This window comes from Theropithecus gelada, chromosome 4 (genome assembly GCF_003255815.1).
Source record: "Theropithecus gelada isolate Dixy chromosome 4, Tgel_1.0, whole genome shotgun sequence".
Lineage (NCBI taxonomy): Eukaryota > Metazoa > Chordata > Mammalia > Primates > Cercopithecidae > Theropithecus > Theropithecus gelada.
In genome coordinates, this window is record NC_037671.1 from 114,916,908 (window position 1) to 114,944,468 (window position 27,561).

The 27,561-nt window shown below is 42.7% G+C and overlaps 1 protein-coding gene and 1 non-coding gene across 4 annotated transcripts in view; one reads left to right on the forward strand and one right to left on the reverse strand.

The window, feature by feature from the left end:
* AKAP12 (A-kinase anchoring protein 12) overlaps positions 1 to 27,561 on the reverse strand; it is a 123,926-nt gene that overhangs the window by 61,802 nt on the left and 34,563 nt on the right. The gene's annotated exons all lie outside the window — the stretch shown is intronic.
* On the forward strand, positions 19,252 to 19,360 carry LOC112623916. The gene has a single exon (XR_003119267.1). It is a non-coding gene; the product is annotated as a U6 spliceosomal RNA (small nuclear RNA).

Here is a 27,561-nt window from a genome sequence, read left to right on the forward strand (position 1 = left end):
TCACACTGCTGGAGCTTTAACTCCTCTGTTTATATCACCGCCAAATGTAAATAGCATATTAATGTCCTCAGCTAAGCCATTCATCAAAAACATTGACCAGGACAGAGCCAAGCATATCATAGTTCTACAGCAGACCGCTCCAGGCTCCTGACAGACAACACATCTATCCTATGCATTATGTACCCATTTCACAAGGGTGTTTCATATACATTTGCTTCCACCTTAAGGAAGTTACTTTCAAGACCTTGAGCATATTTCCTGCCTACCTCATATCTTCCCCATTCTCTGTAAAATGGAGTTAATAATTCATTTTTAGGCTGGTCCGATGGTAGTGGGTTATCAGAAATTAACATCAGTATTACTAAAGTTGGTATACAACCCCACACTGCTAAACTTGACTGGCTTTTAAAATAGAGAAAAAAAGGCTGGGCGCAGTGGCTCAAGCCTGTAATCCCAGCACTTTGGGAGGCTGAGACGGGCGGATCACGCAGTCAGGAGATCGAGACCATCCTGGCTAACACGGTGAAACCCCATCTCTACTAAAAAAATACAAAAAACTAGCCAGATGAGGTGGCAGGTGCCTGTAGTCCCAGCTACTCGGGAGGCTGAGGCAGGAGAATGGCGTAAACCTGGGAGGTGGAGCTTGCAGTGAGCTGAGATCCGGCCACTGCACTCCAGCCCTCCAGCCTGGGCGACAGAGCGAGACTCCGTCTCAAAAAAAAAAAAAAAAAAATAATTTTTTTTTTGCTTTTTTTTTTTTTTTTTTTTTGAGACAGAGTCTCACTCTGTCACCCAGGCTGGAGTGCAGTGATGTGATCTCAGCTCACAGCAACCTCTGCCTCCTGGGTTCAAGTGATTCTCCTGCCTCAGCCTCCCAAATAAGTGGGATTACAGGCAAGTGCCATCACACCTGGCTAATTCTTTTGTATTTTTAGTAGAGATGGGGTTTCACCATGTTGGTCAGGTTGGTCTCGAACTCCTGACCTTAAGTGATCCACCCGCTTTGGCTTCCCAAAGTGTTGGGATTACAGGCGTGAGTCACCTCGCCCGGCCAATAATTCATTTTTATATACCTCAAAGAATATTTGAAATATCACCAGGCACATATTAAGTTCTTAATAAGTCAACTATTAACATAAATTTTAGCTGCCTTTGTTATACTACTTGTTAACAATAATTGTGGTCTTGGGAATTACTTGTTCCATGCCTGTGTTCCTCTCTAAAATGAAAGCTCTGGGAGTTATGACCTGTGTTCTTCCTGCTCTGCACTCAACAATAACACCTGGCAAATGGCAAAGGCGTCTAATCTTTCTGATTTTCTGAGTCTGGGCAGGACAAAGGGGATAAAGGTGGTTTATATAAAGGTCTAAATGGAGGAGGGCCGTCTGTGATTTTTCTTTTCTTTTCTTTTTAAACTATAGAAGGCATGGGGGAAACAGAAGACAGCACAGCACGTACAAGGTCTTGATTAGAGTCCAAAAGCTCCTCTCAGCTACGGAACTTTACCTCTGAGCTCATTTTCCCAGTTACAAACTGAGACTAATACTATCTCTGTTTTTGGATTGTGTGAGATTCAAATGAAATCATATTGGGGGAAATTCTCTTTCTAAATAGAAAAGCACTCAGCAGCCATTTTATGAGACTTGGTCCATTTGATCAAATCAAGGTCGATGTGCTATCTCAGTACTTTCCAGCCCTTATCTCACACTATGGTCACCTTTTATAAATGGTCCTTGTGTTTCTGTTAAGGAGGGTTTCAAAGGAGGCAGCATTTGGTTTGAGTCCGAGATGTGAAATGACAAGGGAATCCAACAAGATTAGACACAGCTCGGTAGAAGCGACACATCTCACTATACACACATACACACACACACATCCCAGGACACACATTCATATGGGCTGCACATCAAGACACGGGGTATGGCTATAGGTAACATGGCCATGGCTTTGAAATCACAGACTTGCTCACAGAAGAGAAAAGAAGACACAGTAGCCTATTTTTTTTTTTTTTTTGAGACAAAGTCGCACTCTGTCCCCCAGACTGGAGGACAGTGGCATGGTCTTGGCTCACTGCAACCTCCACCTCCTGGGTTCAAGTGATTCTCCTGCCTCAGCCTCCTGAGTAGCTGGGATTACAGGTGCGCATCACCACACCTGGCTAATTTTTCTATTTTTTAGTAGAGATGGTTTCACTATGTTGGTCAGGCTGGTCTGGAACTCCTGACCTTGTGATCCGCCCACCTCGGCCTCCCAAAGGGCACGGTGTGAGCCACTGTGCCCAGTCCATAGTAGCGTTTTTTTTCCTGAGGTTCCTGGTTGGTTCAGATCCTCAGGTTGCTAGGGCAAGTGATCCTGCCCCCACAACACACACACACACACAGACATACACACAAACACACATACACAGAGCTGTGTGGTGTGTATCAGTGAGTCCACCCATCAATGTAACTCAAGGAGCTATCATTAAGACTGATGATTTATTTCATACAAGTCAATGGCTATAGCTCCAATTGGTGTACTCACTCTAAAATTAAATAGTTCAAATAGCAATCCAGACTAGCAAAAAACAAAAAAACAAGCAAAAAAAAAAAAAAACCTTTTATTTCAACCTAGGCATACAACGTATTTTCCAATGTATATTTAAATTTCCAGAAGCAGGCTGAAAATAAGATGGAGGCTAAATGCAGAAATGGATTATTCCACTGGTGATCCAGATCTATGAGAACTTCAGATGAACAATAGCCCTAATTTTTGTGAGGGAACCGGATCGAATTCTTTAGTCTCTCCATTCCTTCCCCGACACAGTCATGCCTTCCAAGAAGTTCAGCCTGAAGAGGCTGCATCTCACTTCTCTGAGACGCAGAAATAAACCTTATTAAAACCCCAGTGTTAAAGCTATTTTAAAGAGGTTTTCTTTAAGAGTGTAAAACATTACTGTTAATTCTGTAGAGAATGGCAGGAAAATGATTGTTACTTTATTTTATTTTATTTATTTATTTTTGAGATGGAGTCTCGCTCTGTCTCTCAGGCTGGAGTGCAGTCGCATGATTTCGGCTCGCTGCAACTTCCACCTCCCGGGTTCAAGCAATTCTCCTGCCTCACCCTCCTGAATAACTGGGATTACAGGTGAATGCCACCACACCTGGCTAATTTTTGTATTTTTAGTAGAGATGCAGTTTTGCCACATTGGCCAGGCTGGTCTCAAACTCCTCACCTCAGGTGATCTGCCCACCCCAGCCTCCTAAAGTGTTGGGATTTCAGGGGTGAGCCACCGAACCTGGCCGATGTGATTTTTAATTAGCTCAGTATATACAGTAAGCACTGCTAAGGCAATCAGAAATATACGTTTATATTCCATGAATTTAAAAAAAGATTTAAGGCAATCTGCAAAAGAAACATAGGAGGAGGCCTTTTAACTAGCACGGTTTTTAAAAGAGAGAAAGTGAACTGCTTATCAGGTTTCAGAGGTATTATCAAAGCATGGAGTCAAAAGCTCTCTCCAACCACATGAAACTGAGAAGAGGATGCATCCCGGGGAGGGCGTGATTGCGGCGATCTCTAAAAATAAGAAGCCCTTATCTCTGAGAAGTTGACCTCCAGAGCTCTCTTCCTGCGGCCAGTTTTCCTCAGGGAAGCAGCAGCAGATCCTCTTGAGGGTGGCGGCAGGTCCCAGGTCTTAACCTACAGATGCCATGAAGCCTCTGATCTTTAAAAAAAGCCACTGCTGGTTTTAAATTTCATGATATCTCTTTCCACCCATATATTCAGCAAAACAAAACCAACCACCCAAAACAATCCCCTTACTGCTTGGTGACATCACCGTAAGCTCGACTGAGTTCATTTGAAGGACTCAGAAAAGGGGGTGAACATCTCCTCACCGTCACCCACAGTCCCTGTGGCCCCTTCCCTCCAGCTCCAGAGGACGAAAATAACAGGGCCCAGCTGTCCGAACCCCACGTATCCTACCGCACTTTATCCTGCAGGTCTTCATTCCAAGATGGGGTTTACAGCCTACACGACATCATCCCACCAACTGCCGAGTAAGAGCTATTCACCCGACAGCAACATTTATCCACTTTCAATACCTGATTGGCTTAGACCAGCTTTGTCATGCTGTCACATTCGTTGAACTAATTTAATTTAATCCTAGTGCAAAAGTTCTAATTTTCAGAATGCCAATATTAATTTTATTTTGTGTTTGAAATGCAGTGCTTACTATTTAAGGAAGGCAGCTGGAACGGTTTCTGCGCAGCACAAGAGCTTGCGGGCCCGTGAGTGCTGCTTGGTGAGGGGTATAAATACCAGATAGAGAGTTTCTCGCTACTGTCTACAAATCCCACATTTTCATGTTTCTTCTCATTTTCAGTAAAATTCAAGAAAATTAGTTAACCATAATTTCAGGAGAAATAACCCAAACTCATCTTTGGACATGAGAAAGAATGATCGCTAAGAGAGATCCACTAAAATCATCAGCTTGCTTTTAGCATGCAAAATTAATTCCATTGAACATTAATATTCAAATTGTTGGATCTCTTAGAAAATAATGTATCTCACATTGCTTATGGAAACTCCAAAGGACTGTCCACTACAGGTGAACTCATTTTATCAGGAATGTTGTCTACAAATTAGGCCTCTAAATTCTCAAAGATCGGTGTTTATCAAACTGGTATCCGAGAGCATGAGTATACTGGGTGTATCAACACGAGCATCTCAGACATTATCTCAGACGTGTTCTGTGCTCCAGGTTAGCTTGGGAAACTCTGAGGTAGACAGAGTTAAGCAGATTTACTTAGAATTAAAAAACTCTTTAATGTGCATTCTCAATCTCTAAGGAGAAAATCACTGCATTTTCTAAAAATGAGTTCCTCATATTGGAACCCTCTCTGAGTCACATCTACTAACATCCCCCATAACTAAAGACACTATGGATGCATGCAGTATGTTTCAACACACAACACTTCAGTCAAGTATTCCTCTACTTTATAAAAAGTTATAGTTGTTTTTAAAAGTATTAAAACTCCCAAGTTCTCTGGGAAAGTATGTGAAAGAAAACAAAGCACTCTAAATCTGGTTAGGTGGGAGATCAACCATGCTGATTTCAGGCAAAGGGAATTTATAAGATCTCTGCTGGAGATGGGGGCAATAAAAAGCACCACCTACCAATGACAGCATTCACTGCATGAAGATGGCCTGCCAGAATTCCGTTCTGTGAAATGCCTACCTTGTAATGTTGGCAAACCCCACAGCATTTGGGTCTTAGGACAGAGAGAAGCTCATTAAATCCAACTGGAAGAAAAACCTGTGAATCCTAGACCAAGTCTCTGACACAACCAGTATCTTCCTCTCTGTGGACACCGTGGATGGTAATTACAGGATACAGGGCATCCCTGGTGTCCCCCGCCCCACCCCCAACACCAAGAAATGTGTACCTCCCCTGAGGCAATGGTGATAACATTCCTGGTTAAGAACCACTACTCACAGCCTCATAGAACCAGAAAAGAACTTTAGGCCAAGCACGGTGGCTCACACCTGTAATCCCAGCACTTTGGGAGGCCGAGGCGGGTGGATCACAAGGTCAAGAGATTGAGACCATCCCAGCCAACATGGTGAAACCTCGTCTCTACTAAAAATCCAAAAATTAGCTGGGCATGGTGGCACTGGCCTATAGTCCCAGTTACTGGGGAGGCTGAAGCAGGAGAATCCCTTGAACCTGGGAGGTGGAGGTTGCAGTGAGTTGAGATTGTGCCGCCCTCCAGCCTGGTGACAGAGCAAGATTTCATCTCAAAAACAAAACAAAAGAAAAAAAAAAAAGAGGAAGAAGAACTCCAAGGCTGAACCTGAAGAACTGTATTCTTTTTTTCCCCTAAGGTACCTTAAACCAAGAAAATGCATCTCTACTTAATTATGCTGGATCCATGACACATCTAACACAGATTAAACCATGTGAGCCATGGTTGCACTGGGTGTCCACGCAGGGGAACAGACTATGTAATCCAGCAATTCCAAGGATTCTTGTGTTAAGGACAGGGAACAAGCCCGATACCATGTTACTGACTCTCCCCTGAAGCTTCAAAGGAATACTGGAGTTCTGGGTTTAACAAAAAAGCACCTGACTTCTCCTGATTAGTTATTTGACTTTGGGTCCCAGATCATGTCAAGTTACACAGCACAGAATACAGACCCCTAGAGCTAGAGCTTTATATTCCAGTGTCATGACCTGCATCATGAATGTCTAAGACAAGTTCCTCACCACCCACTGCTCTGAGCTGTTGCATCTACCAGCTGTCCCAGGCAAATTAATTACCATCTTGACTTCTTGGACCTCCACAGATTCTAATTGCAAAACAAGCAAAATATTATCGTGAATAGTTAGAATAATACAAATTAATCACCCCAAAACACATTTCTGACAATTCTGGCAATTCTCATGACTAGTTTTTTCTGGGACCCTGCACCAGCAAATTCATTTCAGGTTTTATCTATAGCATAAGTGGAAGTCAAGATCTCCGTTCTCACTTAATTCCTACACACCACTTCATATTCAAGTAATTACTCTCACGTTAAGTGGCTGCTTCTCTCAAAGGAATCCTCATTTGGTAGTAAAATAATTACATCACATCCTTGCTTAGAAATCTGATAATACCAAATGTTTTGAAATCCACTGTGTACCACAGAAAGGCGAAATAGTTTCTGAGTCCAAGAGATAAACAATTTCGACAGAAGAGGAAACCAGCGTTATCCCAAGTAAAGTCTCGATTTTAAAGTTCAAAAATTTTAGAGGCTAATATTACTTCTTCTAATCAAAGGTGTGTCCCTAAGACAGGAGTATCTGAAATTCCACCACGGAGGCAATCAGACATGAAAAATATGTAGTGCCTATACACTGCACAACTGTCACCTGCTTATGGGGGAAAAGGCAGAGATGGGCAACAGGAAGACACAAGAAGGTCTCATAAAAAGCTCTTCTCCCATCCTGAGAAGGGATGTTTGTTTGGTTTGTGTTAGGCAGCCCTAGGCAGCACATATCAGCGCCCGCATCTCGCAGGCTCTTCACCATGCTGACAGCTGCAATACGGGAGGTGGAGACAGAAGTTTACTCCAAACTTTGCCAAAACAGGCAACATATTACCATTCAATGAGGAGGATAATTGAGACCCCTGTCAAAGTGAAATACAGTCAGCCTTCCATATCTGCAGTTCCTCATCCTGCAAATACTATCTTTTCAATCCTTGGTTGGTTGAATCTGAGGATGGGGAACCCCTGGGTCCAGAGGGCAAACTGTGGGACTTGTGAGCATCCTTGTATTTTGGTACCAACATGGGTGGGAGGGTCCTGGAACCAATTCCTCTAAGATACTGAAGGACAACTGTACTACACACTGTCTGCAAATTTGTGGCTATACTGCCTTTGAAACAGATTGCTTAAACTGATTGCTGATTTTTAACTAAAAACCCAGTTAGAATGTATTGCCCATCCCATTGCAACTTCAATTCTAAGTCCATGCTCCATTCGACTGAAAGAGAAAAAGAACAAGCAAAATTGCTTGTCTCCTTTTCAGTAGAATGCACTTGATTTGTAAAGATGACCTAAGATAATGTGATTTAGCCAAGAATCAACAGTTATTATCCCATTATGTTCAACTCCAAATATTTGTAGCACAATCACCAAAATGTAAGATACAGAATTAAAAAGCAGCAAATTTTGAATCCACAAACAACTGTCCTGTGTTTGCTAAAGAGCATCTATGGGAATTAGCAGATGGAGGTTGAATTCTAAACTGCTTTTCAATGGAAACGTCGCTGCCTCACAGGCTCCTGTCTGAAGCCTGCTAGGCAGAGGGCTCCACTGCCAGAACCTCTGCTGGCCGCAGCATTCAAGATAGAAGGCACTGCACGTGGAAGGAAGGGAAAGAGGCCACAAGTCAACTGGCTGGGAGTGAGCTATGTGAAGCCATCCCAAGAGACTTTGAGAAATGCCTCCTTATTTGTGAAAAAAACTCAAGAAAGTTTCCTATACACTGTGGCATCCATCGGTTACTTAATAAAGTCATTAAACATTTAGCTCTGCTAATGGACTTGCAGATGCCATTGTGGAGAATCCATTTAGGGTTTGTGGATGCTTAATAGCAAAATTAAAATGATAAATTGAAATGGGTTTCTCTGACGTGCGTGCTTAGCTCCGTGCGCCACAGCATACAAGCAGCCTCCTGCATACCAAAGTAAGTGACGCGAATCCAGCCCTGCCGCTGCTTGAGCACAGCCAGTGTTTATCAGTCAGCTCTGAGGAAAACAGGGACTTCGCCTAGGCCCACTGATTCCTAAGGGGCAGGCAACGGCAAGACCCCTTGTTAGCTGGTAATGATCCTACCGGGCTTCTCCGGATCCAGCATAGCCCAGGACAGAGCACGATTTGCAAGCCCACCCATGAGAGGAAATCTCAGCTGAGCCACTCATTAGCTGTGAGACATGTGGGCAAATTTCTCATCCTCTGAGCCTATAGGAGGAGGGGTAATACTTTTTGGGGGCTGTTGTTGTGGTTATATCCTAACCCAATTAAGTCAGAATCTCTGGGAAAGGGACCCACGTATTAGTAGTTTCTAAGGCTCTCCCAGGTAATTCCAATGGGCAGCTGCTGTCTCAGAGGCATGATACTGACCAAGGGAACCTGATAGGTGGTGAAGGGGACACCGGATGAGGCGATCTGCAGCAACTGGAGACCAGCTCTCAAAGGGAAAGCAAATCAGAAAGCAGCTCCGTTTACGTGCAGAGAGGGGGAGTTTCGATGCAGTTAAGGTTACAGGAAGAAGCTAGAAGGACTAACTTCTGAGGAAGAGGAGGGGATTTGGTAGGGGAGAGGGCAAGAGGTTAAAAACAAGAATCAGGGCTGGGCGAGGTGGCTCACACCTGTAATTCCAGCACTTTGGAGGCCGAGATGGGTGGATCACCTGAGGTCAGGAGTTTGAGACCAGCCTGACCAACATGGAGAAACCCCATCTCTACTAAAAATACAAAATTAGCTGGGAGTGGTGGTGCATGCCTGTAATCCCAGCTACTCGGGAGGCTGAGGCAGGAGAATCGCTTGAACCTGGGAGGCAGAGGTTGCAGTGAGCCGAGATCATGCCATTGCACTCCAGCCTGGGCAATACGAGTGAAACTCCATCTCAAAAAAAATAAATAAAGAATCTGATGAAGGCTGGGAACCATCAGTAAGGGGATGGGAGAGGAAGCTGGCCTGTGAGGGGTGAAAGGTCTTCGAGGAGTCCTAACTGAACTCCAGGGCCTCACTGCCAAGGGTCAATCTGCTTGGCTTCAGATTTTTTGGGGAGCACCCAATGGCATGGATGTCTAAGTGGAGAAAGACTGTAGTTGGGTGAGGGACGTGCTAGGAGAATGGGATGACAGTGAGTGGTTCTTCTCTGTTCTGTCTGGCTCAGTCACCTGGGCCTGGGCTTGTCATGATGTCCAACTGATGCCCCTGTGGAGCCTTCCACCCACCCTCCCTGTAGGGTGTGCAGTGAAGATGTTGGCCTTTCCAGACACTGCCCAGTTTTCCTATCCTCCAAAATGGCTCCTGATCAAGCTACCTGAATTCAGTGGAGAAGGAACTCAACAATACTAGTCCCTATAAGCATTAACAGGTGCCAGAATAATGTTTCCCATAAAGAAATGATGACTATTCTAAAAACATATCCGTGTTAGTCCACACAATTCTCCAGTCTCAAAAGGACGCTTCCAAACCATCTTGTTCGGATGCCTCTTCCCATCGGATGTTTGACCTTCTAAACACAAAAGTGTATCAAAACAAAACAAAAGCAAAACGCCAGCCATAACCATGCTAGTCATCATGTTACCCAAGGAGGAGAGAATTGCAATCCAAGTTCCATAATGGAAGGATCTGCAAGTTAAACATCTCTCAGCCTTTGCTTTGAATGAGCTAAGAGCCAAGCTAAAACCTCACAAGGGAAAATGACATCTGCGAAAGCCCACCACCCTCCCTTGACAAAGTTAAGCTGGTGACAGGGTCTCTATTCAAAAGCCCTGTGCTTCCTTTCTCTTACGGGCCAGCATAGAATGTATTGATCAAGACATTCTAAGAAAGACAAATAATAGCTCTAGTTTCTTTTCTTTCTTATTTCCTGGTTTCACAAAATTACTCAATAGAACAGTTATGTTGCACACCTTGCAATCTTCTTATCAAGACCTTACTCTACTGAGAAAAAAGGGAGAGCGTTTCTTAAGAAGTGACAATATATGACAGGCAAAGCCCTATGGAAACCACATCAACCACAAGATGGGTTTTTGGCTTTTTGCTTTTTTGTTTGGCTGGTTGGTGTTTGCTACCAAATCTATTTTCTCATACTTCTCCTTCTGAGACGTGCAGGCTGGTTAGAATATTCACTACTACATAACCCAATGCTCTCAAAATCAGTGCCTAATTAAAAATACATTCACTGTCTAGCCAAGTATGGTGAATTTGCAGAGGACCTTGAAGCCGCATAACCACCTCTCTCAACATTAGGGGTGGAGAGTATCAGTTTGAATCTCCCCATCTGCACTCAAGGGCTGGCTAGTGGTGGTTCTGTTTGAGAAGGGCAGTGACTGTGAACTTGACATTCATCTCTCACAGCATGTTTTCAGCAATTCTGGTGATTTGGGATTTGTTGCAAATTTTAAAATGAAAAGAAAAACCTATGTCCTGCAATGTCTACTAAAAACAAAAATCCTCCAGAAAAAAAATACAAGCCTCAGGAGAAAGCACTTGCAGTATGTACGGACTATGGCTTGAATAAGTGATCTTTCACAAGTGCGTTTTCCATTCTAACAGGAATCCATTAACCCCATTTATAAATCACAAGTTATAGCTGTCAAAATAGCTTTTAGAGCTGCCAGCTGTTACAGAGCGCATCTAGCGATGCCATTAATCCCTTAATTTTTAGCTTCATCAGTAACACAGTGGAACACAGACCAGGACTCGTTCCCCATACACGCACACTTGAAAAATGTGGTCCTGATTTAAGAGGCAGAAGACAATAATTTGGGAGAAATTCCCTCTGTCCTCCAAAAGCATGAGTTTTGACTTCTCAATGGGGGTAGGGTAGGAGTGGGAAGAGTGAGAGGCAGTTCAGATGTACCCCAAATATCCCACAAAATATGAATTAAATACTTCAGAGGCTCTGTGTAATCCTTCCTTATAACTCTGTCAACTTTATTTTAGCACCTATTGTTTGGAAAGCCCATTTAAACAATGTGCTTGTGACTCCTTTTTCTTTCTCTCTCTCTCTCTCTCTCCCATTTAAACAAAGTGCTTGTGACTCCTTTTTCTTTCTCTCTTTCTCTCTCTCCCTCCCTCCCTTTTTTTTTTTTTTTTTTTTTTTTTTTTTTCGATGTCTTCCTCTGTCCCCCAGGCTGGAGTGCAGTGGTGCGATCTCAGCTCACTGTAGCCTCCGCCTCCCGGGTTCAACCTGCCTCAGCCTACTGAGTAGCTGAAATTACATGTGCCCGCCACCACGCCTGGTTAATTTTTTTGTATTTTTCATAGAGTTGGGGTTTTACCATGTTGTCCAGGCTGGTTTCAAACTACTGACCTCAAGTGATCCACCCACCTTGGCCTTCCAAAGTGCTGGGATTACAGGCATGAGCCACTGAGCCCAGCCATAATTTTTTTTTTCATATATACTTTAAGTTCTGGGATACATGCCCAGAACGTGCAGGTTTGTTACATAGGTATACACGTGCCATGGTGGTTTGCTGCACCCATTAACCCGTCACCTATATTAGGTATTTCTCCTAGTGCTATCCCTCCCCTACCTGCCCCCACTCCCTCACAGGCTCCAGTGTGTGACGTTCCCCTCCCTGTGTCCATGTGTTCTCATTGTTCAACTCCTACTTATGAGTGAGAACATGCGGTGTTTGGTTTCCTGTTCCTGTGTTTGTTTGCTGAGAATGATGGTTTCCAGGTTCATCTACCTCCCTGCAAAGGACATGAACTCATCCTTTTTTATGGCTGCATAGTATTCCATGGTGTGTATGTGCCACATTTTCTTTATCCAGTCTATCATTGATGGGCATATGGGTTGGTTCCAAGTCTTTGCTATTGTGAATAGTGCTGCAATAAACATATGTGTGCATGTGTCTTTATAGTAGAATGATTTATAATCCTCTGGTTAGATACCTAGTAATGGGATTGCTGGGTCAAATGGTATTTCTGGTTCTAGATCCTTGAGGAATCGCCACACTGTCTTCCACAATCGTTGAACTAATTTACACTCCCACCAACAGTGTAAAAACATTCCTTATAATTCTTTAAAATATTAATAAGTAAACATGGCCGGGCCTGATGGTTCATGCCTGTAATCCTAGCACTTTCCAAGGCAGGTAGATCACTTGAGTCCAGGAGTTAGAGACTAGCCTGAGCAACATGGTGAAATTCCATCTTTACAAAAAATGCAAAAATTGGCTGGGCGTGCTGACTCGTGTCTGTGGTCCCAGCTACTCAGGAGGCAGAGGTGGGAAGATCACCTGAGCCCAGCGACGTTGAGGCTGCAGTGAGCCATGATTGTGCCACTGTACTCCAGCCTGGGAAACAGAGCAACACCCCGTCTCAAAAAAAATAAAATGAAATCAAAATAAAAAAAGAAAATATACTTACTCCCACTGCTGCCACCCAACAACTGTGGGACCTTGGTTAAGTCAACAGCAGTAGCTTTGGTCCTCACCTGATTGTTTTGTTTTGTAAAATACTTGAACTCTCTCGAGCTCTGAGCTCTAACCTTCTCTGACTCAGATCGCATTTGGGACTCAGTCAAGAAGGGCAAGTTACGCTGCTTTGACACCTGGAGAGACAGAGTACAAAGTGGCTTGTTTAGTCCACATGTGCTTAAATAAATAATAACGGATAATGGACACCTCAATGGAAAGAATTCGTTCCTTAACCACTTCGTTCAAGATCTGCAAGCAAACTAAATGATTTCAAGAAGTATAGACTGTAACTGCTAGTGAAACAGTCTCCAATATTCACATCTGCGGGACTAGAAAGGGAGAGTTTCTTTGTTTTGTTTTCTGTTTCCTAAGAATGCAAGCCAACGCCCCATCCAGCGAGGGGTGGCGCTTCCTCATGAGGTCGTGTGGGCTTCTGGGAAATGCCCCCTCCCTGCTGTTACTGATCTTGAACCTTGACAGCAAGCAAAGTAGAACATATTTGTATAGTAAGAGCACAGAGATGGAGCAGACAGGTGCCAGTCTTCCTGCCAGCTTTATTTGAAACGCAAACAAAACGCTTTCAGCCTGATGCTATTCCTAAAGCAAGTTTGCTTCTGCAGGAAAAAGGGCTTTCCCTAAACAAGTGTACTATCAATGACAATGACTCACTTTCAAAATTGCTGTTGCCTTAATCTTTTAAAAAAATTATCACCTCGGCCGGGCGCGGTGGCTCAAGCCTGTAATCCCAGCACTTTGGGAGGCCGAGACGGGCGGATCACGAGGTCAGGAGATCAAGACCATCCTGGCTAACACGGTGAAACCCCGTCTCTACTAAAAAATACAAAAAACTAGCCGGGTGAGGTGGTGGGCGCCTGTAGTCCCAGCTACTCGGGAGGCTGAGGCAGGAGAATGGCGTAAACCCAGGAGGCGGAGCTTGCAGTGAGCTGAGATCCGGCCACTGCACTCCAGCCTGGGCAACAGAGCGAGACTCCGTCTCAAAAAAAAAAAAAAAAAAAAATTATCACCTCCAGAGCCCAGTGCGGTGGCTCATGGCTGTAATCCCAGCACTCTCGGAGGCCAAAGGGGGTGATCACCTGAGGCCAGGAGTTCGAGACCAGCCTGGCCAACGTGGTGAAACCTCATCTCTACTAAAGATACAAAAAAATTACCCGGGTGTGGTAGTGCTCCTGTAATCTCAGCTACTCGGGAGGCTGAGGCAGGAGAATCGCTTGAACTCGGGCAGCGGAGGTTGCAGAGAGCCGAGATTGTGCCATTGCACTCCAGCCTGGGTGATAAGAGCAAAACTCTGTCTCAAAAAAAAAAAAAAAAATTATCAGCTCCAGAAGATAATCATGTGATAGATGCAGATGATCAATAAAGCCTTTGCACTTTTTGAACCCAATACTGACTTACAGGAAATGATGTGCTTTAAATTCAGAGCATACACAGACTATCTTAGAAACTGGAAAATATACTTATTTCTTCATCAAACTGTACAAATGACTTCTTTTCCCCTCTACAACTCACCTAAATGATAGACTGTAATACTTCAAATTTTTTTTGTTTTTGTTTACATAATCCTCCCCCTTTTTGCATGAAATTGATTTTTTTTTTAACCTAAGACATTACAACCAGAGAAGTTACTGCGAAAAAGAACTTTGCTATAATACTCATTTGTCTCAAACTTTCTGGTTATTGTTCTTAAAAAAAATCCTCTTTTCATCTTTTCCATAAACTCTCCATTGAGAATTATAGGCTCTTTGGTAATCAGTAGATTGAAACACACACACACACACACACACACACACATACACACACACACACACAGTGAAATGCAGCTCTCTGATGTGTACTTCCTAGCAAGGAAAAAATAGTCCAATAGCAAACCCAATAATGTGAATCACTGCCAAGACACGAAAACATTATTTGGTGTCCATTCCTATGACAATGGGAAAAATAGTTCTGAGAGTGAAAAGTTTTTATATCAATTAGGTTATGTCCTCTAAAACTGTTTCCAGTTATTGCTTCTGGGGACTGAGGGGACAATATATTTGCTTTGATATGTAAGTTTTTACAATGGAGCATTAGTCTTATGTGGTCTCAATACACTCCCTACTCTGTCGTTCATAAATCATGTTCTTCACATTACTCCTAAAATAAAGTGCCTGAATCTTGCAGTCCAGACCACCACATGCTCATAGTGCATCTTGCATTTCATCCTCTTTGTTGACCTCCAAGTTCACTCTCCAAAGCCTCTGAACATTCATCGTTTTGCAAAAGCCTCGGTTCCACCCTGGATCCCCATGCATTATTCAACACTTGATTAATCCCTGTGATGGGTTCCTATGTCATCTGGATGTGTCAAGTCAAAAGGAAGTGTCACATATCGAAGACAGAGTACTAAGACACATGGTACTAACAGGGAGGGGTCCCTTTCAATTCTGTCGATAAGAGAAAGTGTACAAGAAAAAGTTGAGTTTTGAGCTGGGTCTGGATAGGCAAAAAGTACCAATGGCAGGGAAGAGAGAAATAAGACACCGACATGTGTCGGTTCTTTGTTTTTGTTTTTGGTTTTGTTTGAGACAGGGTCTTGCTCTGTTGCCCAGACTGGAGTGCAGTAGCTCAGTTATGGCTCACTGCAGCTTTGACCTCTCAGGCTCAAGCAATCCTCCAGCCTCAGCCTCCCAAGTAGCTGGGACTACAGGTGCATACCGCCACACCCAGCTAATTTTTTTGTAGTTTTTGTAGAGACAGGGTTTCAACATGTTGCCCAGGCTGGTCTCAAACTCCTGGGCTCAAGCGATCCTCCCACCTCAGCTTCCCAAAGTGCCAGGATTACAGGTGTGAGCCATCACACCCAACCATGTGTTCTTATTTATCTCATGTCAGGCAATGGCAAAGAGTGCAATGTGGGAGTGATGCCGAGAGATCTGGTAACGGCACATCTCAACGTGCAGGTTTCAAAGATCACTGCATTCGTGGTGAATGATGTACAACGCTGATATATGCGGACAGAAGTCAGAATGTAATTACCTCTTGGGGAGCAATAACCAGAAGGACATGCAAGGGAGGCTTCTGGGGCGCTGGTGAGGTTCTCCAACCTGACCTGGGAGAGGGTTACTCGTGCATTCACCTTGTAAGAACTCACCAAGGTATACGCTTAAGACTTGCTCACTTTATCAGATATAAATCGACCACAGACAAACCCTAAAAATCTCCAAACCACCAATCTGTCTGCAGAGAGAAGGAGCTGAAGGAGACCGAGTTGGAGGCAGGAAGGCTGCTGCTGTGTCCATGCAGGGGAGAGATGAAGCCAGGGAAGGCCCTGTGGACAGAATGGGTCGATGTGAAATGTCTTTGGAGATGAGGCCAATGGGACTTGCCAATGGAAAAAGAATGACTCCTGGATTTGAAACTTGGTTATGTCAGTGACAGCTTCTGAGCTCTCATAAAAACACCTGACATTGCTTTTAACAGTGGGCTTTCTGTCTTTATACTGAATTCTGTCTCTGTCTCTCCCTCTCCCTCTCTTAGGCATTCTCTGATCAGAATGCCTCGCCTTGAGAAGAGGCCCTACCTGTAAGGTTCCTTCACCTCTAGGGGCTTGCCTCCTCTTTGGTACGATGGGGATTTACAAGTGTCTATCACGAGTGTACAAAGTGTGTAGGACAGCACCTGACATAGTAAGCACCCAGTCAGTGTCAACCATTAGTATTATGGAAAACGGATCACAGCTTTTGTTACCTTGTCCCTCCATTTTCTGGGTCAACAGTGAGACCATGTCTTTGCTTGATAATACTCTTTCTCAGGCAAAAAATTAGCATCCTAGTTGGAAAAGCCTAGAAACCTGGAGATCATCTTGGGATTTTCTGCATCTTGGTCATCCTCATGCTCCCTCAAATCCTATCATTTCTTTTGTGTTCAATGCTGTCTGTATCCATTGCTTGATTTCTGCCCTAGTTCAAGCTTTAGCATTTCATGGTTGATTTAATGCAATATCCTAAGAGCTGATCTCCCTGCCTTTGAGTGCCTCTTGTTTAGTTCTGCCTTAATGCTTAATCTGTCATGCTGGTCTCCTTTAGTTCCTAAAGTGTGCCTCCTCATCGTTATTAAATGGAGCCCAGCCTCCTTGTACAAGGGCCTCCACTTTTCTAAAATCTCCTGCTGCCCTCTTTCATAAAGGCTCAGTCCTGGGCTGAGAAGTAAGAAAGAAATCCTGAATGTTTTTCAACAGTCATCTAAATTTTTTCATAACATGAGTGCAGGCTGTACTGTGGGAAATTAGCAAGAGCTAAGCCAAGATAAAAACTAAATGAAGATGAAGATAGCAACTTTCTTACAAATCTAGTACTTTATACGTAATACACTTTATGTAATCAATGATTTCAAGTTTGACCAGCCTAAACCTTGACAGTGATCAGGAATTAATAACCTGATAGGTAGGCAGCAGGGAAAACATTATTCAATTGACAGACAAGAGAAATCAGGGAATAAGCAACTGCTTCAAAGAATCCCTGTGAGCGGTAACACCAACAGACCCAGGCAGAGCCTCTCATTTCAGGGAGACCCATTCTGGGCCTCTTCTGGCTACATCCTTCCCCCGCGGCAACCAAAAGGGCAAACCTTCCTGAAATTAACATCCCACCTGTCCTGGGGGCCCAAGATTTGGAATTCTCAGAACCTATGCAAATCTCTTCCCTGGGCACCTCTAGACCAAAGGGCTACAGGGCATTTGTTTTGGTGAAGGTTGGACATGTAGGCTGGAAAATCCCCATGCGTGAGCTGGGCACGGTGGCTCACACCTGTAATCCCAGCACTTTGGGAGGCCGAGGTGGGTGGATCACCAGAGGTCAGGAAATCAAGACCAGCCTGGTCAACATGGCAAAACCCTGTCTCTACTAAAAATACAAAAATTAGTCGGGCATGGTGGCGTGTGCCTGTAGTCCCAGCTACTCAGGAGGCTGAGGCAGAAGAATCACCTGAACCTGGGAGGCAGAGGTTGCAGCGAGCCGAGATTGCACCACTGCATTCCAGCCTGGGCGACAGAGCAAGACTACATCTCAGAAAAAATAAAAATAGATGTACGGGTAGCTGAGAGCAGGAACAGGAGGGGAAGAGGACAGCTCGCTCCTGCATCACACGTTCTGGCATGGGAGGTCGTGCCAGACTGAGCTTGGTGGATCACACCTATAATCCCACTGCTTTGGGAGGCCAAGTTGGGAGGATCTCTTGAGGCCAGGTGTTTGATCAGCTTGGGCAACACAGGGAGATCTCATCCCTACAACAAAATTTAAAATTAGCTGGGTGTTGGGGAAAGGAGGGTATGGTGTAGGTCTGTATTCCTAGCTACTCAGAAGGCTGAGGCAGGAAGATCACCTGAGTCCAGAAAGTAAAGGCTGCAGTGAGCACCACTGCACTCCAGTCTGGGCAAAAGAGCAAGACCTTGTCTCATTAAACAAACAAACAAACAAACAAACAACTAAATAAAACGTGTGTGGATAAAAGAATGAAGCCACAGGAAATTGGGTCCTAACCTCATATACATTGCCCCAATTCTAAGACTTAAAATTCTATATAGCATCATCAAGATACAATGGGTTGAGTTAGGATCTGGGGGGCTATTCCCTAAGTGTAGGAGAACTTCTTGCAAATGTGAAAGTATCAACCATGAGATCTGAAGCTTATAAAAAGACCCCAAAAGATAAAGTGGGCAATAAATCTACTCGTAACCTGAAATTAAATTAGCGAACCAATACATAGACTTACAAAATCATGGTTAACTCTTCCCAGAAATTACAGAAACGCAAAAGTCAAAGCAAATTTAAAACACCATCCTTCACCTGTCAAAGTAACACTACCAATATCACTGACGTGGCCAAATCTGAACACTCATTTGTTCAAGGTAGCATCGAAATTAGCACAACTTGTAAAAACATGTTCTTCAGCAACCTTCATCCAGTTTGCAGAGGGAGGCTCGCAAGTTAAGTGACTTATCTAATGTAAGTGGCTGAGCTGGGGATTCAAATCCACATCCTGACCACCACACACATGCCCCTTCTACTTTGCATGAAGCCTAGATGTTTACCCTAAGGAAATAACAGGAGGAAAGTACAGAAACAAAGCCACTTCCTGCAGAATGGAAAGAAGCTGCCAATGTGTTCACTGGCAAATTTAAAACATGGCCTTGTTAAATGCAATATATCTTTAGATTTACACAGAAGGAATGGTAATTCTCTAAGTGAAAGCAAAATGTTAGTGTTTCAAGCTAACTGCAACTCAGTCAAAAGTCAAAGGTTTGTGAAATATGATTGCCAAAATGGGGCATTGTGGGTATTCTGTAAAGTATCTCATACTACAATATTTTCGAAAAGAGCTGGGCACGGTGGCCCACAACTGTAGTCCTAGCTACTTGGGGGGCGCTGAAGTGGGAGGGTCTCTTGAGTCCAGGACTTCAAGGTTACAGTGAGGTGTGATTGTGTCCCTCCAGCCTGGGCAATAAGAGGAAGAAGATCCTTTCCAAAAAAAAAAAAAAAAAAGGGAAAGAAAGAAAAGAGCGCTTGTTTGGTTTGGCAGCACAGAGACTAAAAATTGAAACGATACAGAGATTAGCATGGCCCCTATGCAAAGATGAGACCCAAATTTGTAAAGCGTTCCATATTTTTATATACAGTGTGTGCCGTGAGCTATTGAAAGCTGAATGCATTAAGCATATTTTGAAACTTAAGTCACTCCTTGGTTAACAAGTAAATGTGTCAGAAATTTATCATATAGAAAAGGGTGGAAGAGTGGGGCATTCCCTTTCATCCAGGAATTAGGCCTACAGAAATATTTGCACAAGCATAAATGAATATGTATATTATACATAATTTTCATTTTATACATGAAAGTTATACTGTATATGAAAGGATGTTCAATTTCAGCATTACTTGTAATAGGAGACCATGAGAATCAATTTACATGTCAATCAGTAAAGAGACTGGTTAAGTAAATTAGAGTATATCCATGCCACTGAACATGTAGCCAGTAAGCAGTGAGCCAGGTCTGTGTACACTGAACCAAAAGGTGCTTATGATTTCCTATTGAGTGAAAAAGGCAAGTTACGCAACAGTATTATCTATATGCATATTTTTTTTAAAAACCAACAGAAAGGATATGTTTGTGTGTGTATGTAAGAAAAATCTCAGAAGACAAGAGGGAATGAAGGAACTTTTTTTCTTATATGGTGGCATTTGCACAATGACAATATACCACTTTTATGCTTAAAAATATATATATTTTTAAAAAATTTTTTCAAGTTTGATTTCACTTGCTTATTTATTTACTCTTTTAAAGAGACCAGGTCTCACTCCATCACCCAGGATGGAGTGTAGTGGTGCAATCATTAGCTCACTGCAGCCTCGACCTTCTGGGCTCAAGCAATCCTCCCACTTCAGCCTCCCGTCAGTAGCTAGGACTACAGGCGCATGCCACCTCACCAGCTTTCGCTTGCTTATTGTCTCCATCCCGTTTCTATTATTTAAATGCTTCATTAAGCAGTGTTAAGGGTCAGTTTTAAAAGAAAGAGAGAGAAAATAAATTTTAAAAATGTTTAAATAGAATGCCTTCTCCATGGTCAGATTTTTCCTACCTTTATCCTTTATCATATATTGCTCGTTTCTTCTTGCATACATATTAAAAACTGCTGTACATTTTTTCCTCGGTCAAAGAGAGTTATATATAAATAAACTTACCATTCTTAAGTTAATCACACACACACAAAAATTTGAAACCTAAGAGCTGTTCTTCAGAATCACCTAAAACAGTCCCTTTCATGACACTGACGAGAACCAAGTCCTGAAAGAATGTTACTTGCCGAGCATCACAGACCTTGTTAGGATTTGAAACCATGCCAGAGAAATTCCTTCTCTATCCCTACTTTCTTAAAAAAAAAAATAACATTTTGATGAGACCAGGGAATACAATCTTTTAAAACACTGAAACAACAGTGAATGTCTTTCTAAGTAAGTCCGACTCAGGTTCTGGGTGGGAGCCCTCGAGGCCACTCAAACAGTGTAGGCAGTAATTACACTCCAATTTCAAATCCACTATAACTGCTTATTGAACAATTTATTCTAGGAATTCCAGAAAATAGAAATGAAGTAAGTTTTAACGAAGAACACTTTAAAAGCCATTGTTCTAGGCTAAGAACTAGACACTACTGTTTATTAATTGCAGCACCAATAACATCATTGCAGAGAGAAAGTGGTCTCCAACACAACAGTGTTCAAAGAACAGAACTTCCCAGAAACTGGACTCCAACTGGATTTACGATGCTTTGATTCTTCTTTGACAAAAATACATGACACAGCCAGGCGCGGTGGCTCAAGCCTGTAATCCTGGTCCCTTGGTAGGCCAAGGAGGGAGGATCACCTGCGGTAAGGAGTTCGAGACCAGCCTGGCCAACATGGCAAGACCCTGTCTCTACTAAAGATACAAAAATTAGCCGGGTATGGTAGTGGGTGCCTGTAATCCCAGCTACTTGGGAGGCTGAGGCAGGATAATCACTTGAACCCAGGAGGCAAAGGCTGAAGTGACCGAGATCACACCACTTTACTCCAGCCTGGGTGACAGAGTGAGACTCTGTCTCAAAAATAAACAAAAAACAAAAACACAACATCTGAATTCCCCTTCATTGTAAATCCACCCACATTAATACATTATAGACCCCAAAGAAAGTTAATAAAAAATTAATCCATAAACTTTTTACATACTACCTTAAGTGATACATTTTCATCATTGTAGATTTTAAATAAAATATAAAAAAGGACAATTTCTATTATTTCCCTTCCACGATATTAAGACAAAAGAGATCTTTCTTGCTAGAAAAAAATAAAAAGACACACACACACACACACAAACCTATTAGCTATTCTCTAAGGATCTGAAAAGGGAAGACGTAACATGTTTTACGTATTTCAATGATTAATGCTGTATTTAACATTAGGAAAAACATCAGCACCAGAAGAACCAATATAAAGGGTAAATCCTTACAAAACCCACATATTGCTCTTAAAATTTGTTCCTGACTATATTCTTACTCACATTGAAAATGTCTTTTATATTTGTTGAAGAACAAAAGAAAAAAGCTAAGTAAAAAAATAGGATTTATATTCCTGTTAAAATAAAAGACTAACAAAGAAAATGCTAAATAGGAGGCAAGAGTCTGCTTGCAGGTTTAAACCTGATCATTTTGTAAAGCCCTAATAGTTAACTCATTCAATAAATATCTATTAAACACCTATTACTTACCAAGAACCAAATTTTGAGGTAAAGGAATTTAGCATGCATTGTTTCAAATTATTTCAGTTCTACAAAGTTCTCCTATTGGAAACATCTATATGTTTACAAACAATATGCCTTTCCATTCATTTTGCATTTAAAAAGCACTTCTTAAAGAGGAGTAGAGACAGAAACCAGGATTTTTGTCTATAGGTGTGGCTATCATACGAGTACTTCACTCCCCCAAAAGATAAAATCCAGGCTGTCTTTTAAATCAATAGCATATGTATTGCTTACTAAAGCATCCCAGTCTATGTGACATTCATAACTGATAAAAGTATCTTGCAACCTCATTAATTAATAGCCATTTTCAGACATTTGCTCAATATCTCCATCTGCTACGGTGGACATCTGGAGCCCCAGTGTGTAGAAACCCACCTTTAAACAGCTGCAGAAGTAATTACCCCTAGGAAAGGACAGATTCTTATTCATTTTCTTCGGTATCTTCAAGATTGCACAGGTTGTTGTATTTGTTTTTAGGTTTGTTTGTTTCCTTGTTAACTAAATGACCAAGAGCAAGATTAGACTTTAATTGCTTCAATTGATTATGTGCTCGTGGAGATGCACACACAAAGAATTCCACCTCAAACTGCCAAGAAAAACTCAATCCTTCCATACCATTCCATAAAAGATAGACTTAAAGGGCAAGTCCCCTTGTATTCTTACTACTAAATAGATAAATCAAGAAAAAGGGACAGAGGCATCAATGGGCGATCTAAAGCAGTCATAAAAGCATACGATCGTGATAAAGCACAATCAGTGACTTGCTAGGGGGAACAGGCAAATAAATAAATAATAAATACATAAGTTAAGTCTTGGATCCCCTGGTGTTTTGTGCTCCTGGAGCCACTCCCAGCTGCGCTGGCTTTTCTTTGTGCGAGGCTCAGGGAGGCTCCGTCCACTGGGAGATTGCTCTGCAGTGACTGCAAGGCTGGTCAGCACTGGAGGAACTGAATCCCTTCAACGGCCAGACCGCTGACTAAGCCAAGTTACTCTAATTAGCCATCCTTTCTCAATTTCATTACAGCCCTAAGCAAAAACCATAGACATGTTTTGATGGGTTGATGCAGAAAAAAAAACCAACAACACATTAAAAAACACCAACATGCAACCGAAGGTACTGGCAGCTATGAAAATGTCTTCATCACTTTCAAACATGAAGCAGATTCCTGGAGGAAGGAATCAAAATTTGCCACTTATTCCTGGCTCTATTAACAAGCACTTGCCATCAGAGACTATAACCACCAGCACACCTTGCTATGAAAATGAACTTTGACACAATTGTAGCTTTGCTACATTTAAATTTTATTCAAGATTTTTTTTAAAGGGCATTCAGGAACATGGAAAGATTTTTTTTATCTAAGTGCAATATTTTTTGTTCTACACTGAAAATTGCATTTCAAGGTCTCTTTAGGCTCAACACCACACCAAAAGTATGCTTACACACACAATTCCAGTTTGATCAATTTGTTAACCAACAACTGTCAGACCAAGGCGAACAAATGCTTAGTGATGACATCTATTGATGATTATGTTCAGTCTAATTTTATTTACCAGCGATTTTCTTTCTGCAAAGATAAATGCCAACCAATCAAATGGAACCAGTCTGGATGTCTAGATGATAAGAACAATTTTCCAGATCAACGAGGTATTCTATTGATCTAATCAGCATAAAACCATTCAACAAAAATAAGCAGAAAAACAGCCTTTCTGCAATCCCACACTGGAGTGGAAAATACAAAGGCACCACTTGGCGGCGAAGTCATACATTGGATGGAAGGAAAATGATACGCAGGTGGTCCTGCTGACAACAGATGGTAGGAAAATAATCCCAAAAACCTTACTCCTTCACAGTGATCATGCCATCGTAGAAGATTTCTCATTTTTAACATCCAAATTCCTAAATCCATGTAAAATGTATTAAAGCATTCTGATTAAAAAAAAAAAAAACCGTCAATGATTCATCCAAACGTCTTCTACAACAAAATACGAACATGAGAAAGGTGACGTCTGCTATCGTGGAATTTCTGAGTGAAGGTCTCAGTTACTCTGTTTTGTTGACCACCTTCTTGGAGGGTAGATTTGTTTTTCATAATCCACTCTTCCACAGATTTTTTTTCCCCCTTTTCTAGATGGAAAATTTACAATTTTAGGGCATCTGTTACTCAGAGGGCTCAACATCCTGAAAGCGAATAGCACTGGAAACCTCAGCCTTTTAAACTCCAGGGACACCTCCAAGCCCCAGCCTCTCTCGAATGCAAACCTCTCGCCTTTCAAAATGTGTTTTCCAGACACTGCAAGTAAGAGCTGGGAGAAAGACGGTTTACATCCCCTTGTTGGGGAACAGAAACAGTGGTTGGCGAGTACAACCAGTCTTTATCACATATGGGTCAAACATGTTTGTGAGAACAATTATAATAAAAATTTAAAAAAAATTTTTTTTTTGAGACAGGGTCTTGCTCTGTCACCCAGGCTGCAGTGCAGTGACGCGATCACGGCTCATTGCAGCCTCCAACTTCCAGGCTCAATCGATCCTCCCACCTCAGCCTCCCAAGTAGCTGGGACTTTAGGAATGTGCCATCAGGCCTGGTTAATTTTTATATTTTTTGTAGAGGTGGGGTTTCACCCATGTTGCTGAGGCTGATCTCCAACTCCTCAGCTCAAGAGATCCATCTGCCTCGGTCTCCCAAAGAGCTGGGATTATAGGAATGAGTCACCTAGCCCAGTGACGATTAGAAATTCTTACCTCCATTTTTATACTGTTGTTTCTATGACCTTGAGCTTTTCTTAAAAATGCCTTTGAAGTTAGAAACTGCCTATAAAATTGTGAAATGCCGCCAACTCGCAAACACTGCTTTTTTCTAAGAACACACAAAAGTGATAATGGTTGTGTTAAATAGGAACTTCTATTTTCTGTTATATTTTTATATCTTTCTATAATTTCGAATTTCCATACTTATAATGTTTAAAGATCCCTACCTTATCAAGGACAGAACTTTTTTTGCATAATTCATGACTTTCTTCAGGAAAACATTCCTAACAAAATGTTTCTGATACACTTTAATGAAATCATGATCTATAATTTTAAACCACTTCCCTGCCACCCAACCCCTCCCACCTCCTCCACCATCACCACACACCCCCAGGTGAACTGAAGGTAGGCTGGGTGCAGTGGCTCACGCCTGTAGTCCCAGCACTTTGGAAGACGGAGGCAGGTGGATTGCTTGAGCCCAGGAGTTCCAGACCAGCTTGGGTGACATGGTGGAACTCATCTCTACAAAAAAATACAAAAATTAGCAGGGCATAGTGGCATGCCCCTGCCCCGGTAGTCCCAGCTACTTGGGAGGCTGAGGTGAGAGGATTGCCTAAGCCTAGGGGACAGAGATTGCAGTGAGCCAAGATTGTGCCACTGCACTCCAGCCTGGGCAAAAGAGCAAGATCCTATCTCAAAAAAAAAAAAAAAAAAAAAAAAAAGAACTGAAGGAAACCGTTTTGTCCTCATTCTTTTTTTTTTTTTTTTTTTTTTGAGATGGAGTCTTGCTCTGTCATCCAGGCTGGAGTGTGGCACAATCTCAGCTTACTGCAGCCTCTACCTCCTGGGTTCATGCAGTTCTCCTGCCTCACCCTCCCGAGTAGCTGGGATTACAGGCATACACCACCATATCCGGCTAATTTTTGTATTTTTAGTAGAGACGGAGTTTCACCATGTTGGTCAGGCTGGTCTCGAACTTCTGACCTCGTGATCCACCCGCCTCGGCCTCCCAAAGTGCTGGGATTACAGGCGTGAGCCACCACGCCCAGCCAGCCTCATTCTTTTAACTAGTCTAACAGTAACCACCTAGTCATTCTTTTTCTATTAAATATATCTACCAAAAGAGTCTTTGAATTGGCCTGCTGGAGGTCGCTTTCCTTAAGTTTGACATAAAAGTTGGAAATACGCTCAATAACTTCATTGTTGGAAAAAAGATGTCTAATTTTAAGGGGAAAACAAAGGGAGAGATGAGGGTAAAAGGAAAAAGCTCACCTATGTGGAAGAATGCCAGATAGAGAAATACAGAAAGAATAACAGATGAGACAGTCACCATTTCACAATGATTTAGGCGAGAGTCATCACTGGATGTGAAGACACTGGCAATGGAATCACCGGTATCAAACTACAATAGTACCCCACAGGGAAACTCAGCCCCTTTTAGCATCAAACAGTCCAACTCAGCATCACCAATAATGGGAGGGACAGGCATTGTCTGTGATTGCTGTTTGTGATACAACAGTAAGGATTCACTATCACCACACCATCACCGCAGCATCACCTAGGTGGTACTCTTGCTAAGAATGTCCAGCCTGGGCCGGGCGCATAATCTCAGCACTTTGGGAGGCCGAGGTGAGTGGATCACAAGGTCAGGAGATCAAGACCATCCTGGCTAACACGGTGAAACTCCGTCTCTACTAAAAATACAAAAACAAAATCAGCCGGGCATGGTGGCGAGCACCTGCAGTCCCAGCTACTCGGGAGGCTGAGGCAGGAGAATAGCATGAACCTGGGAGGCGGAGCTTGCAGTGAGTCGAGATTGCACCACTGCACTCCAGCCTGGGTGACAGAGCAAGACTCTGTCTCAAAAAAAAAAAAAAAAAGAATGTCCAGCCTGAATCTAATCATAGATAAATCTGACAAATCCACTAAATAAGACAACTGGCCTGGGCTCTTCATAAAAATAAATCTCACGGGCTGGGCACGGTGGCTTATACCTGTAATCCCAGCACTTTGGGAGGCCAAGGCAGGTAGATTGCTTGAGGCCAGGAATTCGAGACCAGCCTGGCATGGTAAAACCTTGTCTCTATGAAAAATACAAAAATGAACAGGGCATGGTGGCAAATGCCTATAATCCCAGCTACTCGGTTGGCTAAGTCAGGAGAATCACTTGAACCCAGGAGGCAGAGGTTGCAGTGAACCGAGGTTGCAGTGAGTCGAGATTGTACCACTGCACTGCAGCCTGGGTGACAGAGTGAGGCTCTATCTCCATCTATCTATCTATCTATCTATCTATCTATCTATCTATCTATCTATCTATTCATCCATCCATCATCTAATGAAAACCGGAGGGCAAAGGGAGTATGAAAAACAGAAAGGCAAAGGGAGTATTCTAGTTTAAGAAACTAGAAAAGAAACATGACCAAATGCAATTTGGTTATATGCTGGACCCCATTTTTTTTTCTTTTGTTTTTTTGAAGCAGATTCTCACTCTGTCACTCAGGCTGGAGTGCAGTGATGCAATCATAGTTCACTGCAGCCTCAAACGCCTTGGCTCAAGGGATCCTTCCACCCGGGCCTCCTAAGTAGCTAGGACTACAGGCACACGCCACCACACGGCTCATTTTTTGTACTTTTTTTGTGGAGATGAAGTCTCATGATGTTGCCCAGGCTAGTCTCGGACTCCTCACATCAAGTGATCATCCCACCTCAGCCTCCCACAGTGCAGGGATTACAGCATGAGCCACTGTGCCTGGCCAGGACATAATTTTTTTTTTTTTTTTTTTTTTTTTTTGG